Source organism: Apis cerana, linkage group LG7 (assembly GCF_029169275.1).
Source record: "Apis cerana isolate GH-2021 linkage group LG7, AcerK_1.0, whole genome shotgun sequence".
In the NCBI taxonomy this organism is placed as follows: domain Eukaryota; kingdom Metazoa; phylum Arthropoda; class Insecta; order Hymenoptera; family Apidae; genus Apis; species Apis cerana.
The window spans coordinates 7,125,483-7,143,454 of record NC_083858.1 but is presented as its reverse complement, the minus strand read 5'-3'; the positions used below and the strand labels follow the sequence as shown (position 1 = coordinate 7,143,454).

At 28.4% G+C, this 17,972-nt stretch overlaps 1 protein-coding gene across 15 annotated transcripts in view; it reads left to right on the top strand.

The window, feature by feature from the left end:
- LOC107993170 (CCR4-NOT transcription complex subunit 6) overlaps positions 1-17,972 on the top strand; it is a 587,279-nt gene that overhangs the window by 119,863 nt on the left and 449,444 nt on the right. The window lies entirely within an intron of this gene.

Sequence of the window (17,972 nt, the reverse complement as noted above, 5' to 3'; positions counted from 1 at the left end):
TCGTTGCAATATTGCAATCGACGGATATCTGAAACCCGTACATTTGCCATCATTTCCGCGTTGATTGTAACATATGTTGTAATATGTCCTTATTTCGTACTTGTGGCACTGCCTTTGTATCAGTAATGGCACATATATATTACACAAAATAATTCATAAAAATTTGAAAATTTTGATTTTGGAAATATTGAAAAATTAGGGAAGAGTCAATAACGCCGCATAATGCGTGAAAAAATTGAACGAATCATGAATTATTATAAATTTGTAAATAATATTAAGCGTATAGATTTAAAAAATCAGGTAAATGAAATTTTGCTACAATGCAAATGAAGTCCGTTGTAAACATCTCTCATAAAATAATTCTTTTATTGCATCTTATTACTTACTAAAAAAAAAGATTAAGATCTCAAAATCTTAAAGAATTTTCCTTTTAAAAAATTTTTAAAAATCTATAAGTATATTATTGTCATTAATTTATCAATGATTCTTTTTGTGCTATGTAATAAATATAAAGTTTTTCCTGAAAATTATTATTTAAAATTATTTAAAATTAGTAAAATGATTCAATATGCCGAATAGATCGATTACATTAACAATGAATCTTAAGTTTTTATGATGTAATTACAACAAAGATGTTAACACAAAAAACTGTAAACATGGACCGATTTTTGGACAAAAAAGATTCCAATCTCGCGCTTTTTATTAATTATAGGAGAAATGATCACTTGTATATATGATTTTTAATATATTTTTAATATATTGAGAAATTATTTTGCTACCACAATAAGATCAAACTTTTTTCTAATGACGATAGAAATTACTATAATTTATGATATTAAGGTTAATTTGTTTCATTTAATCTTCATTTTTTAAAATATGTAATATAAAACCTTAATCTTTATTAAACAATTTTAAGAATATTATAGAAATGCATGTATCTAAAATTGAAAAAAATTAAAGATTGTAAAATGATTGAGTAAGCCACTCGTGACTAAGTAAATATATATTACGTTAATAACATATTTGTATTACCTATATAGATAATCGATAGATATATTTTATCTATAAATAATAATTATCTATAAATGATATAAGTAACTTCTTATCGTGAAACTAACCATCTAAAACAAAAAGCAAAAACATTTATTCTTAAGAATCTTTAACTATGAGAAAATAAGATTTAAAAACAATATTTTGTTACCAAGGGAAAGAGGGATTTTTCAAAGATATTGAAGTGCTTTGACAAAACATAAAAGAGTTAATGGTACGATAACACAAAACATTTAAAATTATTTAAAATTACAAAATCTTTATTTTCTTCAAATGAAAATTATTGATTTATATAAAATAACTATAAATATAATAATAAATGTTATAATTATAGTAAAGAATATATTAATATATTTATATATTCATAATAATCAAAAACGTAATACAAAAAGTATTAAAATTAAAATAAATCCAGAGATAGATAAATTTTATATGAACAAAAATCACAAATATATGAATAATTTTTTTTTTCAAAGAGAAATTGTCCACGATTAAAAAATATTCTTTTTTTAATTATCATTGTAATAATTAAAAGTTTGTTTTCAAAAAACCAATGTAGAATGAAATCATTTGTCATCGTGGATATTCTCACGTGCATAAGGAATATTAATATCGATAATTATATTATTTATTATAATTTAAACAAAATTTAAATTATTTTTTTGAAATAAAAAAATATACATATTTTAAATTAATTCTATAATTAATTGTGATATTAAATCATAATAATTAATGTCTGAAATTAATTTTCTTAAAAACTAAAATCTAATTAACATATTTAATATTCAATAACAATTTTAAAAAAGAATAATTGTACATTATAAAAAGCAGCACTTTTATTTTTCTATGCATTAGGTATTAGCTGAGTTAAGAATTCCATTTTGTCACACACATAATACATACACATACGTGCGTGCGATATAATATTTTAAAAAAATTGGTTACATTGTCAAAATGTAATGTTTTTACTTATTATAATGATTCTTCAATAATTGAAAGAATAATTATATCTCTCTCGAAACTTTCATTAAAATTTCTTATATTCTAGTATCTGTTAGAAAACACTTTTATATAAACATTTTCATAATAAAATGATCAATTACAAAATAACTTAAGATTCATGTCGTAATTTTTAGATTCGTATTAATATCTTTTTATTCATATTTTTTATTTAAAAGAAATTTTTATGTTTCATTTTATCCAAATACAAACATCTACAACAACGAATGATTGAACTATAATAAAATTCGAACAATATTGGAATTTCAATAAAAATTAATATTAATCTTTCGAAAATAACTATACGATTCTAGCAACCGCAAAAATATAAAAATTGGACAATAAACATCATGCGAAAGTACATTTATCTCCGCTGAAATTTGCGTTAAAAACTATTTAATCGTTGAAACATTCGAAAAAACTACGTCAAATTGCAATCCTTTATTCGGCGATCGTATAAATCTCCGTCCAATTAAATTCGTTACACGCTCCACCAAATTTTAACTTTAACCAAATGCATTACATTTTAATCTACCCGAGTTAAATCGTTTTTTATTGCCGATAAAACAGGGCGCGATCTTTTTTTTTTTTTTCATCTGAATTCCATTTCGACCGAGCGAACGAAATTTGTTAAAACTCGTCTAGAAAATGAACATTTCGAAACGAATTCCCATCATATTTTACAATGGTTACGAACGTGACGAGGCCGGGGAACGTAGCGAAAATTTTACGAACACGCGTAATCTCATCGTTGAAATCGGAACCGCGTAAAAACATCTCGTATAGTAATTTAAATTCAGTTGATTAAAGTTCCGCCAGCTCGAAAAAAATACGTATCAGCCGGTAGATGGAATCGCGCGTACGTCTATATTTCGAGGACCGATTAAAAGTTTCTTTGGGTCTGGAGCTTTATCGGCCGGTTGCGGAACACACGTACTCGTCTGAGGTATACGTTCGGTTATTAACAGAATGTATCAAACGGTGATTGGATATCGCGTGATTTAAATCTACTCGCTCGGGCTGTGATCAGCAATGTAATTATCGAACGCATGCGAACTGAAATTGAAGCGGTTCGTTCACCACGTTGGGATCTCTATTCGCGATTCTTCCCGACTTATCTGCACGGCACAGCACGCCATACATTTCCACGCTATGCTGCCCTATGCCGCCGGGTATACAGGGTGTTCCGTAAATCGCGCTACCATCGACAGGAAAACGTGTAAATTGAAAATATGGGATGTGGATGGTGCACAATCGAGAAATGAGCGATTCTATGGGAAAATGTGTAAAATGGAAAACTATGAAATAACATTTGTTTAATTTAAAAGTACACACAAAATTTAAGAGAAGATTAAATATGTATATAATACGTAAATTTGATTGAGCAGTTAATAATCGATGATTCTAGAAAAATAAAGTGAAAGTACAGGTAACATTGAATGTGAAAGTAAGGATATTAAATTCGTAAAAACACGCGTAATTTCAGAATAAAAATATGGGAGTCTCTTAGTATTTGCATTATCTAAAAAAGAATAATTTTATGTGAAAAAAAAGAATAAAATTTGTTCGTTTAAATTTTCAAAATTGTCATTATGAAATTTGAATAGATAAATACATAAATTTGATTATTTCTAAATATAATATAAATATAAATTTTTAATTTATGAAAGTGCAAAAATAGAATTCTTTCATTTCAAAGGAAAAAATTGAATGTAAAAGTACATTAAAGAAACTTGAGTAAAAGTATTATTCTATATATAATTATTTTTATTGTTTTACCTACGATTCACTTGTTTTTTTTTATTAAGAATTAAGAATGAATCAAAAATTATATAAATTTTGAAATCATACATTCGTATATTCACTTTATACAAATGAATTTTATTGCATGTTTTCGATTTATCTTTTTTATTCGTATCACAAATATTGGGGCATTGTATAATTCCCAAAGCTCAGCATATAATACGATTGTATTAAATGGCAGATATATAATAGAACGTCGATTATTCAAATTAATTGGAATGATAAATCTGTTCAGATAAATTCATCAGATAATCAGAAAAAATCAAATTTGTTTATACATATTTGAAGCAATTAAAAATTAAACAGTTTTCAAATATGAATTTTTATTATATAAAAGAATAATTTAAAAAATATCCAATTATATATTTGTACTTATCTATTTAAAAAAATTATTAAAAAAAATTAATCGCATTTAAATATTGTCTCAAGATATGTATAAACATATTTATATAATTTAAACATATAATCATTCCCATGTTCGAATAATTTGAAAAATCTCATATTTTTATTCCATTTTTTTACATTCATAGTTACCCTTTTTGTATCATAAATATTGAAACACCCCGTATAATTTGCAAAGAACGACGCGTAGTGAGTACAATTTATTGTAATAAATGATCATGACGAGGTTTTGATTTTTTTGTTAAAAGAAACAAGGTGATATCGATTCACGATCGGAAATAATGGTAACTGTTCGACCGACCGGTCGGCACACTACAGCATGTGCTGTACAGGTCTATGGTTGCACATTATTGAGAGTGCAGGACCGATCCTGATTGGTCGTGCAGGTGCATCGACCTGGCCGACGATTGATTTCGCACTTGCTTTGACACGGCACGCTTTCATCATTCGCTACGAGCTAATGTAATGAGCGATGATGTTGATGCGTCATTAATCAGTCCACTCCGGACTTTTACGCATAAACAGCTGCCTCCCTTCGCTCGATTAACATGTTTCACCGATTCGCATCTCTTTATTTTGTATTTGCATCGAAACAATCGCGAAATTACGAGATATGTTGTCATCATGACCTCGCGTAGATAGGATGTAAACTTTGTTGAAAATTCCGAATGTCGAACCGCTTATGCCTTCATTTCCTGTCGTACTACGTACCGCTCGTTAGTTACGTAACTACCAATCCCGATTAAATCCGGATAATCCGATAAGATTGTCTACCGCGAACACGTTTATTTCACATTTCGAATGGCGGATAATTTAAGAGGTACGCCGTTTTCTGACAAAGTAGTTTAAAAATTTTTTGTCATTCCAAACTCTCGAAAATAAATAATAACTTAAATGATATTTTTATAATTTATAATTGACGAGAATGTGAATTTATTTTTATTGAAATTAGTAATAATCTAATTATTAGATTTGTATAACAATAATTTTTATGAATAAACATTTCATTTTTTACAAATTAAAAGAATATTATTGATTACAAACTGGAATTTATAAGATTTAAAAAGGATTTGAAACCAATATTGATATTTCTTGATAAAATATTATTATTTAAAAAAAAGAAAAAAAAGTAAACGCTCTAATTTTCGAAAAACTTTTCAAAATTTTTGATTCGCAAATTTTTTAATAAATTTTTTAAATCAAATTATCATTATTCTTTATTCATAAATTTATTCTGAATATACTATCATTATCTATCAGCAACTATTTATAAAAACGAATCTGATTGGACTTATATTCGCCCGCTGAAGGTTAATCATTATGGATTTTAAGAATAATCATTTTGCATTATTATTTATGGATGTCACGGTTAACGGTGGTCACATGTGCGCATATGAAAATTGTCCGCACGTGACGATCCGTTGGCACGTTTGACTTTCCACCCACGAAACCTCCGGTATTATTGTCCATTAGCCGTTCCACTACCGCAAATCTGTAGAAACATCGAGCAGAGACGGTTAATATTCGGCACGCTTGCATATAGCCTGGAATTTAAAAAATTTCTGCGCCGTATGATTCTTCTTATATTTACTTTGCGTGCATTTTATTGGGCTTCAGAAAAAATAATTAATTAATTAACAACACGCAAATAAAGTTAAAATAATAGAATATTTTTGAAAAAATAATAAAATAAAAATACAGCGTATTTTTGAAAAAACAATCTATTTACAAACGTGAAATCCATCGCTTGCTAAAATATAAAAAATAAATAATGTAATTCAAAAATTTCAAACATTGACGCGAATGCACAGTTAATTTTTTTCAAGATAAAATTACAATTTTAGAGAAATTAAATTAAATAAATATAATTAAATAATAAGACAATTTGTTCGTAATTGAAAATGTTTAAGATTTAAAAATTTAGAATCGATGATAAGTAATGAGAATTAATGAGATACATTTAAAAATCAACATGTAAATATTTAAGAAATTATATCAAAAATGTGAAAAATTAAAAAACGAGATAATAAGATTTTTTCAATTCAGTGCAAAATATATATTAATCATGTTTATTAATACGTATCAGTTTGTATAGATTTATAACAATTACAAACTACGAAATTAATTTCAGTTTCGTTTCTTTTTAAAAACGAAGAAATTAGTCAAGACAAAATTTCTTAATTCTATTTTTATTTGTAAAATCTATTAGAAATTAAATATGAAAAAAAGTATTCAAAATGTTCCAAATAATTCTAAAATTTTTGCAATAGAAATAGCGTATTATGAGTTCGCTTATTACGTTGCAATGTCACATTTGTAGCATGTATCGTTGAAAGTCCTTGAGAGAAGTACTACTCAACTGCGACGAAAGTCAAGGCTATCACATATATAAAGGCAACGAAACGCGTATAACAATGCGCCGTTTAATAATCCTTGTCTCTTTATTGCCATCGCGGTTACGTTCCATCTTTGAGAATTATTGCAATCGGTCAGCTCGTTGTGAAATTTTTACACGAGCCTGCTATCCGTTTCCGTTTCCACTCGTGGAAAATTCAACGCGGCAGGATTTATCGTCCCACCACTAACGATATTCCGCGCGTTTTAAAACGAGAACACAGACATAATCGTAGGGAAAGGAGAAAGAGAAACTTCAATCTTCTCTCTTCGGCACAGACAAGGAAATTCGCGTGCTCGGTGGTCCGTAGTAAAATTAATGGAGCGTAGTAAGCGTCGCGGGGACGTTCTCCTTCTTTCGTTTCCCTCGGCGACTTGTGCTTAAGCAATTCGATGTTTCAATTTCCGCGCGTTCATTGAACAGCTTACGCACGCAAATGCACCCAGTTGCCGTAACGATTACGCGGTCACGAAACACGCACGCGCCTACGCGCAGTCATTTCTCAACTATTTCTTTCTATTGTTATATTCCTATTGTTATATGTTGTTACGTTGTTATATATTGGGTGTTGATAACACGTCGATTTATATATAGAAAAATGATTATTCATTCACTTATGAGCGATTTAAGTTTTAATTTTAGGCGTTGGATAAAGCGAGATGAAAATAGAGCGAAGTAAGAAGGGTGATCGTAACTCGATATTTTTATATAAATACTTATGTAACTTTTGTATTTATTTTTGACCTATAAAATCGACTATTCTCAATATCTATTGATATCTTGTAGAGAGTGGTATATATTATCGTTTTGATTTATGGCATTATTATATATAATAATGAAAAATAATTTGAATAAAAACTATTAAATGTTAGTTTTGATAAGTTTTATTCAATTTATGTTTAGTGATATTTTTCAATTTGACGATGTTACTTTGAATTTTTTTTTATGTCATATTTTTATTTACTTTTATGATTTTCAAGTGGATTTTAAAATATATTTTGACAATATGAAAACGATAACAGTGGAATATTAATAGATTAAAATCTGTTTATGATTTCTAGGAATTTTTATTCTAGTATTATTTATTTTCTATATTGGATTGTGTTTCTAATGTCTATATAATGGAAGAAATAATACAAAATATTTTTCTCGAATTGAAATCTCATCTTTATGATGAAATAAAAAAATACTATAATAATATTCTTAAAATTAAAAAAAATCATTAAAATAAACATTTTACCTTAACTTTATTCGTCTATAAAAAATTAATAAAATTTTGTGTTTTTTAAAATTACTCGTCTTTTTTAATTAATTTGCATAATAATGATGTAAAATAAGATGAACCCCTTGGATGCTATCCGAATTTTTCATTCAATAATCCTTACGATTATTTTTGATTCAATCCATTTAACGAAGATAAGGTTAATTAGATGAGGAATATAATTAGAATCAACTGGTGTGAGATATCTTTAATCCAACTATTGTATTTAACTGTCTGTGCTCGAGAATAAAATACGTAAAAATCAGAGTTTATTTTTTTACAGTATTTTTCTTTTCGCATATTTCTTTTCTTCTGCATATTTTAAACATTTATTGTGTACGAACAATTTTTGTTCCATGCAGAGAAACTTTTCTTTTTAAAAATATGATAAATTTTATATTTAACGTTAAGTTAATCTTCACGTGTATACATTGTTTTACTCAATCTTTTAACAAAATATCTTTAACACTATAACGAAATGTCACGCGAGTTATCTCGCTCGAAGCAGCAAGTGAAAAGATTAAAGGATTCTCTGAATAAAAGAAGATTTATATACGAGTGGAAAGACGGGAAATTCCACTTCATCAGTATCTATCTTGTGTTCCTTTTAATTGTAGATTTATTAAAGAGACTCTCGTTATCTTGTTTAAGAAGAAAAAACAAGCTGTCTCCGCGATTTCCAAAAGTAATAGATCGTTTTGGAACAATGGCGATAAATTTAAAGGCTTGTGAAAACTTGCGGGGAAAAGATTTAAAGGCCGTGGAAACGAGTATAAACGAGGTCCCATGAAACTTCATTTGAAACTTGGAAAAATGTTTAAGCGAAAACGTTACTCTTTGGATTAAATTGTGATAGGATTAGTTAAATAGGACGACTGCTGCAATCTTGCAGAAAGAAATATATATTTACAAACTGAAATACAATTATTATAAATATTTCATTCGTTGATTTCAAAATCTTGATAAATGATCAATGACAAATCTTGAGAAATTGAAGTTTGCGTTAGATGAAGTGAGACAGAAAGAAAAATTGCTCTGTCTTTATTTCCACTCCGTTGTCGCATTTTGTTTCACTTTATCCAAATTTCAATTGTTTGTAACTTAATAAGCTTTATTATTATGTATGTTTTAATTTTTAAAATTAATTCTTCAAACAATATGTTCTGATATATTAATATTTTATATATACATATATTTAATTAATATTAGTTAATATCTATATCGGCTTATTTAAATCGATTGGCAATTATTTCAGAATCAAAATAAAATAATCAAAATAAAATCAATCGATAGAAAATGTAACAATTTCATATTATATTTTTGATATAAAAATCGAATAGTTTTTGGATATTTTTGATAAATATCAGAAAATAATTGTAAAAAATGCAAGAAATATTCTGGTATATATAATAATACATGTATTAAATGCGTATGCAAAATAAAAATCTGATATTTGGAAACTCTTAAATTTCTTAAAAGAAAGTCCATGACGCGACTTTTCTTATACGCGTCACTCTCATGAAGAGAGAAAATTCTCATGACATATACGTCAGATACATTGAATATGTTGATTCACCTGATATAAGTTGTTTCAACATGATATGATTTAAAATCGACACAAATAAATCGAAGAATATAAAAATATATAGGAGAAAAACTGTTCCTTTTTTTTAAATATCAAGTTATATAAATATAAATATAAATCAAAATTTGTTATACAAGCCATTACGATTCTTGATTTTCCAAGTTGTATTTCGACAAGTCAAGATATTATAGCATCCGACAGTTGTACTTCAATCTCTACGTAGCTTTAGCCTAGCTTTCGTCATAAAAGGAAATAAAAGGATGGGACAACGAGTGTATTGAACTTGTCGCGCGTGTCTTCCTCTTTTCACAACAAATGCAGACATGCCGGATTACTCAGGTTCGAAAACCTGTAGAGAGAATTCGATTCTCATTGACCGTAACCGGTATTGACGACCTCGAGACACTCGACGTTTTCACTTGTCTTAACACACATTTCCAAAGGATTACGCAGGATTATGTATTACAATCACATTATCGACAAGATATCATTATCTGCAGAGTGTTTATGCGATATATATTTTCTTTGATAAGTTTGGATATGAAAAATATGATACGATTTTAATTTAATAACAAGGTATCGATAATCTTTTGAAGGATTAAAATTGCATCAGAGAGATGATTAAATTTCATTTTTAATTTTTACATCATATTTTTTCTTAAATTATAATTTTAAAATAGCAAAAATTTGGTTAATGTTCTTCCATTATCGTTTCTTCCTTCAAATAAATTTAACCTCTTGAATTAATTCTATAGCCTGAAAAATGGTAAACTTGTGATGGTAATATAGCAGAAATACGATTATTTGCATTTTCTATACAATGACAATGCAAAAGAAAATTAAATTGTGCATATATGAATAATAATTTCAATTAAATACAAGAGGTAAATTAAATTCATTCAAAGTTATTATTGAATTTCAATGAATAATGAAAATAATAAAATAAATAGACAGTTTACAATTTACATTTACAGAGAAGATTTAATAGATATTAATTAGAAATGCGAAATATAATTGATTTTTAATTTTAAGATTTTCGTCGTATAAAGAGAAATCATTTTGAAGAATCTATAACATACTTAGATATCATCTTAGATATCATCTATTCTTCTTTTAGATATCCATTCACTTATTTTTCCCATTTTTGCAAAGATTTGCAATAAATATACAGAATGAAAGAAATTTCTCAATTTAAGTTTAAATGAAAATCTTTATTTATTATGAAAATTTTTTTTTAAATAGTACGAGATGATTTTAATCATTTTAATTTTAAAATTAAAAATTAGCATTGCCAATCAACTATAATGTATTACTTTCAACGATCGTGACATAAAATCGTCACATAATTGATTTAACCACTCTAATTTTTTTTTTTTTTACCTAACAACAATCCCTTAATTCATTTACAAAAAGAATCTAAAAAGAGAATCTTAATAAAATATTGCGTAAAGTATTTGAAAGAAAAAAAAACATTTTAAATTATTTTAGAAACTGCGTTGTATGTCGAGTCTAGCTGATGTGAGAAATGTGATGTCGAGCCACACTCGACATAGGAGTCCTAAGAGTTAACCTACCATAATTTTTGCCAATCCTGGATAGGATAAAATCACTTCCTGTTATACCGCTCGAGTTTCTATTTCAACCGAATTCGTTCACACGGAGAGATAAAAATACGTACGCGATTATATATATATATATACGACGCGTTATACATTGTGTTCGATGGACGAAAAGAAACGTTAAGGCAACAAGAGAAGTATACAAACCCGTGGTGGAAGGTAGAGAGAGGAGAAAAGAGAGGAGCCATAACTGGAGAGCGGCACAGTTATCGTATATGGGCACAGATCTCGCTTATAATAACCGCATGTACAGCTACGTACGTTCTACATAGGCTATCACGTACGAGATCCTACTTACCGGTCCCAACGCTTAAAGATACGTCGCCCTGTGGTGTGCGGCCTGTGTCACTGATGACGATGATGGACGACTACGACTGTAATTTCCGCGGTAACGCCCCATTGGCTTGCAATTACTCCGGCGAAATGAAGCGGTCAGTTTATATGTGTACTTCCAACGATGGTGCTTAGCGAAATTAAAAGACGCGAAATCAATTCGTGTGAATTCTGGATCTCTGGAAATTGAAGGGCCTTTATATTGGAGGAAGACATTGTTGACTTTTGCGAAATTTCTTTAATTCAACTTCTTTCCCGTTATGATGATTTATGATGGTAGATATTTTTTTTTAAAAAAAGGATTCGATTGTACGACATCGAAAAAGAAAAAGATAAATCCTTTTGTACCTTTAATATTGATGGTAAAATGATCTTTTTTTCTTTAACTCTTTTTGAGATTGTGAGGATATATAATAATGATCTAGTAAGTTTCACGAGGATTGTAGAGTTATTATAATTTTTCCGGCACGGTCGATAAAAGAGATCTGTTGGAATATAAAATTCTGTTAGAAATGAGATTACATATTCCGTTTTGAAAGTTAGGCTCAGCCCATTTTTTTCTTTTTCTTTTATTTATTCCATATTATTGGAACATTCTGCAAAAATAAAAGATTAAATCTCGAGATCCACAATGAAATTCTCGAGAAAATTTAATTCTATTCTATTTTTTTCTAGGAAACGAAAAACAATTGACAAGGAATTTCAATTATATTTCAATAATGCATAATTACACGCAATTAGTCTATTATCATTGTGTCATTAATAAAGCTCTCCATGGCTATTTTAGCTGAATAATTCACATCCTTATTGCCCTGTTTTTCAACGTATAACGGAATTCGGAAAAATCTCTCAACGCTATTTAAATTTTCCTGTAAAAATATCGCGTTTCTTTTTTTTTTTACTTCAATTATGTACAGATGTATCGATACTTATAATCACGTGATTCAATTAATGTAATAAAATTTCTCTGGTTTATATTCATGAATGATCACGTTGTAGCCAGCTGTGATTAGAGATGCTTTAGCGTCGGATAATTATCGTACACGAAGCGATAAGGGTGTTTGAGAACGAGGTTACGGAGCGCATGTTAAAAACTAAATTAACACGTGATGATTTTCCGTGAAAATTTTCCAGGAGCACCTCTCGCAAGGATGAGTTTTGACACGAACGAACATTTTGTTTGACATGGTTGCCTTAGAATATGCAAAGCAGTTAGCCCTGTCCGTTATGTTGATACCGTGTTACCGAGTGTAGTATACACGCGCCTCATAAAATGCCATGTACAGCTTATGTACTGTTATGTAATTACTGAATCTTTGCGATTACGAATACTCTATGCATGTGTGCATTATTTTTATCTCTCGAAGTAGCTGCAGTCTGCTATTCAAAAAAAAATAATAATAACAACAATTTTTCTTCAAAATTTTTCCCTCCAAATCGTGTAATTGTACCGGGAAAAATACGAGCTCGTTGCACAATTGAAGAGAAGATCGAGTATATGTATATATATATATATATTTTTTTTTTAGGCAAAGTAAAAGCTGTATTATTAACGCTTAATTAATAATTGGGATTCCTACATTATCGATTTTACACATGGTTGTGAAAAATTTGTCGAATGTATCTATAGGCGGAATATCTTGTTAATAATACGCGCAAAAAATGGCTAATTAATTTTAAATATGAAACGATTCGATTACCGTGGTTCAGTGCTATCGCACAATTAATTAATTTTTCAAAAAATTGGAAGCGAATCGCGAAGAAAAATTAAATGAATACATTTTTTAGATAAAACTTATTTATGTTAATCACGATAAGAATTCTTTTCGTACGATAAGAATGTATGGAAAATATTTGAAGATATTATTCCATGAAACAGTACATAAATTTATCCATTTTCTAGTTAGAGAAAGTATTGAGAAACGGATACCATTAACAAAGATTTCATTATAATAAGATATAAAAAGTTAAGAGTTTTGAAAATATTAAGTTTCTATGAAAATTTATAAATATCAACAAAAATTCATAGTATTCTGTAAATGTGATAAAAATTTTCTTTTATATTTTAATTAATATTTTCTTTTCAATTTTTAATTATTTGTTCAGATAGAAGATAAAAAAAAAGTAAATAAACGAAGAAAAATAATCAATTCATTTACAAATCTTAATTAATTAATTAGCAAAACATTAAAAACTTTTAAATTGTTAAATATTTCTTAAATAAGTTTATTCTTTACGTTAAAAACTATTAAGAAAAGTAAACCATTAAAAAAATTGTTTTTCTATATTTTGCTAATTCCTATGAACGTTTCAGATAGCTGATCTCTCTCTTTATTGCGTCGCAGATGTTGTAATTGACATACTCTGACATCAGGTCAATCAATTATGCTCAAATTACTGTTCTGAATATTTTATTTCTTCCTTCTTTTAACGTGACTAATGTTTATTAATGTTTGCACCAGCTTGCCATGTGACATTCAAATCTTGCAGATTAACTATTAATTAATTTTTCGTAAATCAATCTCTACGAATTATCTATCGAATTATCAAAGCATTGAGATAATGGAAAAAATTATATCGATTTTTAATTTTGATAAAATAAACAATCTTAAATAAAGAAGAATGTATATATCGTGTCATTGTTTGTAAAAAATTTATTTCTAATCATCCTGTTCAAATTTGCTAAAGGTAAAAAGAAAATTCAAGTTTATTTTCTTTAATTAAAAGACTGATAGAATGAAAAGGTATACATTATTTTTTGAACATCAAGGCAAAATACTTTTTAATAAATCTATTTATATGCGTTTCTTTCATTATTCTACAATCATTCTTAATCTAAAAATATAAATCTTACGATAAAAATGAAAATAATAAAAATGTAACAAAAAAATTCATAACTATATATTTTAATAATGAAGGAACTATTCTAAATCAAAATAAGAAGGAAAATTTATTTATCATAAAAGTTATTATTAAATACAAAATTATTATTAACTACCCCTAAAAATATTGTACATTGAAAATTTATTATTTTTTATTATCGATGAGATATTTAATATCATCATCGGTAAAATATATCTTTTAATACATTTCAAAATAAAATACACAAAGTTTAGTAGAATTCATTAATAATTTTAATAATTTTCTTTACATAATCGTACATGCTGTACATAATGAGATTATACATGTATATATTTATTTCTGGAAAGTGTTGATATAACGAACAAGTATTTACTCGATGTTTCAAATCAGAATGTGACGATGAGCATTTTTTTTCAATCTTGTCAGCAATCTGAGACACGAAGCGTGGGCAGAGCAACTGCAGTTGTAGCTAACGCTGTCGCAACCACTTTAGTCTCATGACTACACCGTTAATCGTCCTACTGGTAAATTATCAAACTCGAAGCTGTCTTTAATAGCAATAACTAATTGGAAGGCTATAAAAATTGGATATTAATGAAAAATCTACAAATGTATGAATACCGATTGTCGATGACCTAATTTCTAACGTCGTATACAGATAATAATTGAATATATTTCATTGTGTTAAGATACTATTATTTTACAAGAATACAAGAAAAAAATATCTGTTAAAAATAACAGATTCGAAGTGTAATGCTGTGAAATATATTTGCATTTTACAGAGCCGAGTACAAAGCTTTTTTGTTGAAAATAATTTTAAACTTTGGAAAATTGGAAAACTTGAATGCACAAAAATTTATAGAGTGAATATGATGTGCAAAAATTCGAAATATTCCGAATATAATATTCACGGTATTGAGAAAAATGAGATAGATCTCTATTTAAATTTCACATCTCTAAATCGTATTTCGAATTTGCGTAAACATCCGCTATCTAATCATTGCCTTCGTTATCCCATATTAATTTTCTACATCATTTTTGACCGTGTAATAACAACGCGTAATATAACATTTTAGAAGAACGATTAAGTACGTGCATTGGCATAAAAGATTACTTTAAATGGACACGGTACCGCATTACGTATAAATTATTACTATTATTTTTTTTTCAATATTACGGTATAATCGACGTTTCATACGCAGTGAAACCGAGTGCTGTACGGTTAAAAATTCAAGTGAATTCGTAAATTTCCGTATCACAGCGCGCAAAAGCACGATGGTTTATTTTAAAATGCACAGGCCGATGGAGAAATACGGCAGAATGCAGGAAATGAAAATTATCCGAAGCGTTTCACACACATTGAACGGGGACGGTCGAATTCCGATTTAGCAAAAGGAGTTTTTCATCGTTAACGAGCTTTTCCACGTAGCAATTTAACATTTTGCATCTCTGTTCTCCATTTCTGCATATATATACGTGTAAGTACTTACACGTGTATTTATATTTACACTTTGAAAATCGAAAGTTGTGCGATAATGGTTCATAACGATTGGAACCCGATCTCAAATTTAGTTCAGAAAATAAACGTCTTGTAACAAGTTTCTTGATTTCTTAATTAACTGAGTAACAAGTAGATGTATATATATATATATATGTATATATGCATCGATTAAATGTATATATGATGAATAAAATTGATTAAAATTTTTAATTTGATTAATTCATTGATTATAATTAAAAAAATCGGTATCATTGTAAAATTGATGTAATCGATTTGACGAAATTAATCGTCAATTTCTGATTGATTGGTTTAATCGACTGATCTTTAAATGAATCGTTAACGTTTCATTTAAAATTATTTTTACGATATTTATCATTTTGTAATATCTTTGATATAAATAATTAATAGTAAGAAAGTTTTATTTCGATTCGCAAAGGATTAAATAATACATGATTTTTTAAAATCTTCATTTTTGTTTAACGAAACGATTAAATTATTATAGGGGAAAAAAGAAATATCTTTTTGCAGTTTTTTTCTATTCTCATATTCTTTAATCAAATGTCTACATTCTTCTTTCTGAAAGCTTCTTTAATTAATCGTCTTCTCTTCCTTTTTTACTTTGTAATAATGAGACGCATTATGATGCATCAATTAATTCTCAACAGTAATGCATTTCATTGATTCATTTCGATGAACAAATTCGTCAAAGTTTAACGTTTGATGAAATGAGATAAATACTAGAGATTAAATACGTTACATATCACTATAATCGATCGATGTTAATGCATGTATTAAGTTACGTTTACATCAAACAATTTTTGATTCAATTTGTGATATAGCAATTTAATATGTACAATAATTTACTAAGAATGTGATTAATTTATTATAATGTGAATGATAGAATATATATTAAAAAATATGAAGGAAATTAAAAATCCAAAAAAAATCAAAACGAAAATCGATAAGTTAATAATTCATTTTCTTTTAACGAAGGGAAAAAGAATAGAGATATTTCGATACGAGTGTAATAAAGCTGTATTATTCAAATAAGCTTCGACTTTTCGTTTGTTTTGTTTTCTATAATCGATTTTCCAAAGATATCCTACGAATTAATATAATAAATATCCGTGATTGTAGCCAAGGAATACTTGAGTTCGCAACTAGAATATTCAGATAGTGAATGAAGAGGTCCGAAAATAATCATTTCATTTATCGTTTTCGTGATGTCATTGTAGATTCTTTTGTCTCAACGATATCGATATCCACTCGCACGTGTGTTCAGTGCTGCTGCACCGGCCAAATTCTTCTTATAGGTTGAACAATTCAATTTATAAACGTTAAATCGTTCACAATCGGCCGTCTAAATGCCAACCAAATTGAAACGACTTCTGATCGAACCAACTAGTCCATTCGTCTATTTTTATCGACCCGATCTTTCAATCAGAAGTAGCCCATTTGTCTATTTTTGGTCGAGCTGAATAGAATCGCTATCGTTAATTATCGAATATAATAAATATCGTAACGAATAAAAATAATCAAAGGTTCCAATTTTTTCTTTTTATATTTCGTCGTATATCTCGATACAATTTTTCGACACTCTAATACTTCTACATGCCTTAACAAGATACTCATATTAATTCGATGATCGACCGATCGCAATTCTCTTCTAAAATTTCCATCGATTTACATTTGCCCGATGTAAACACGCCTTTATTCAATAAGAGCACAAGCCTCTAACTCCAATCTCCTCTGATTAAGCGCTAAGATTTACGAGGGGAGGGGGGACTCAACGTGAACCAAATAGGTTTCGCAAAACTGTACCGATTTGCGCTTTGGAGGATTGCCCTTTAACTCGATCGGGCTATAATAAGCGAGTGAGGCCGTGTCGAGGCACATTGTGGCATTATGGCGAAACCTTTCGTGATATGTCACGAGAAAACCAACGAACGGGATCGCGTTGCACTTCTCAGACCGCTTATGTCTCTCCAACGTATATAACACGTATATACGTGTAGTTGCTCCTTTGATGGAGGCAAGGGCTTTCTGCCTCCATTATTGTTTCTTCCCCGTGATTTCTCTCTCATGCTCGACCTGTTCCGCCAACTTGTTCAAAGAGGGCGTTGCATTATTTGTAACGAGATATCTGCCTGTGTCACGTCAGG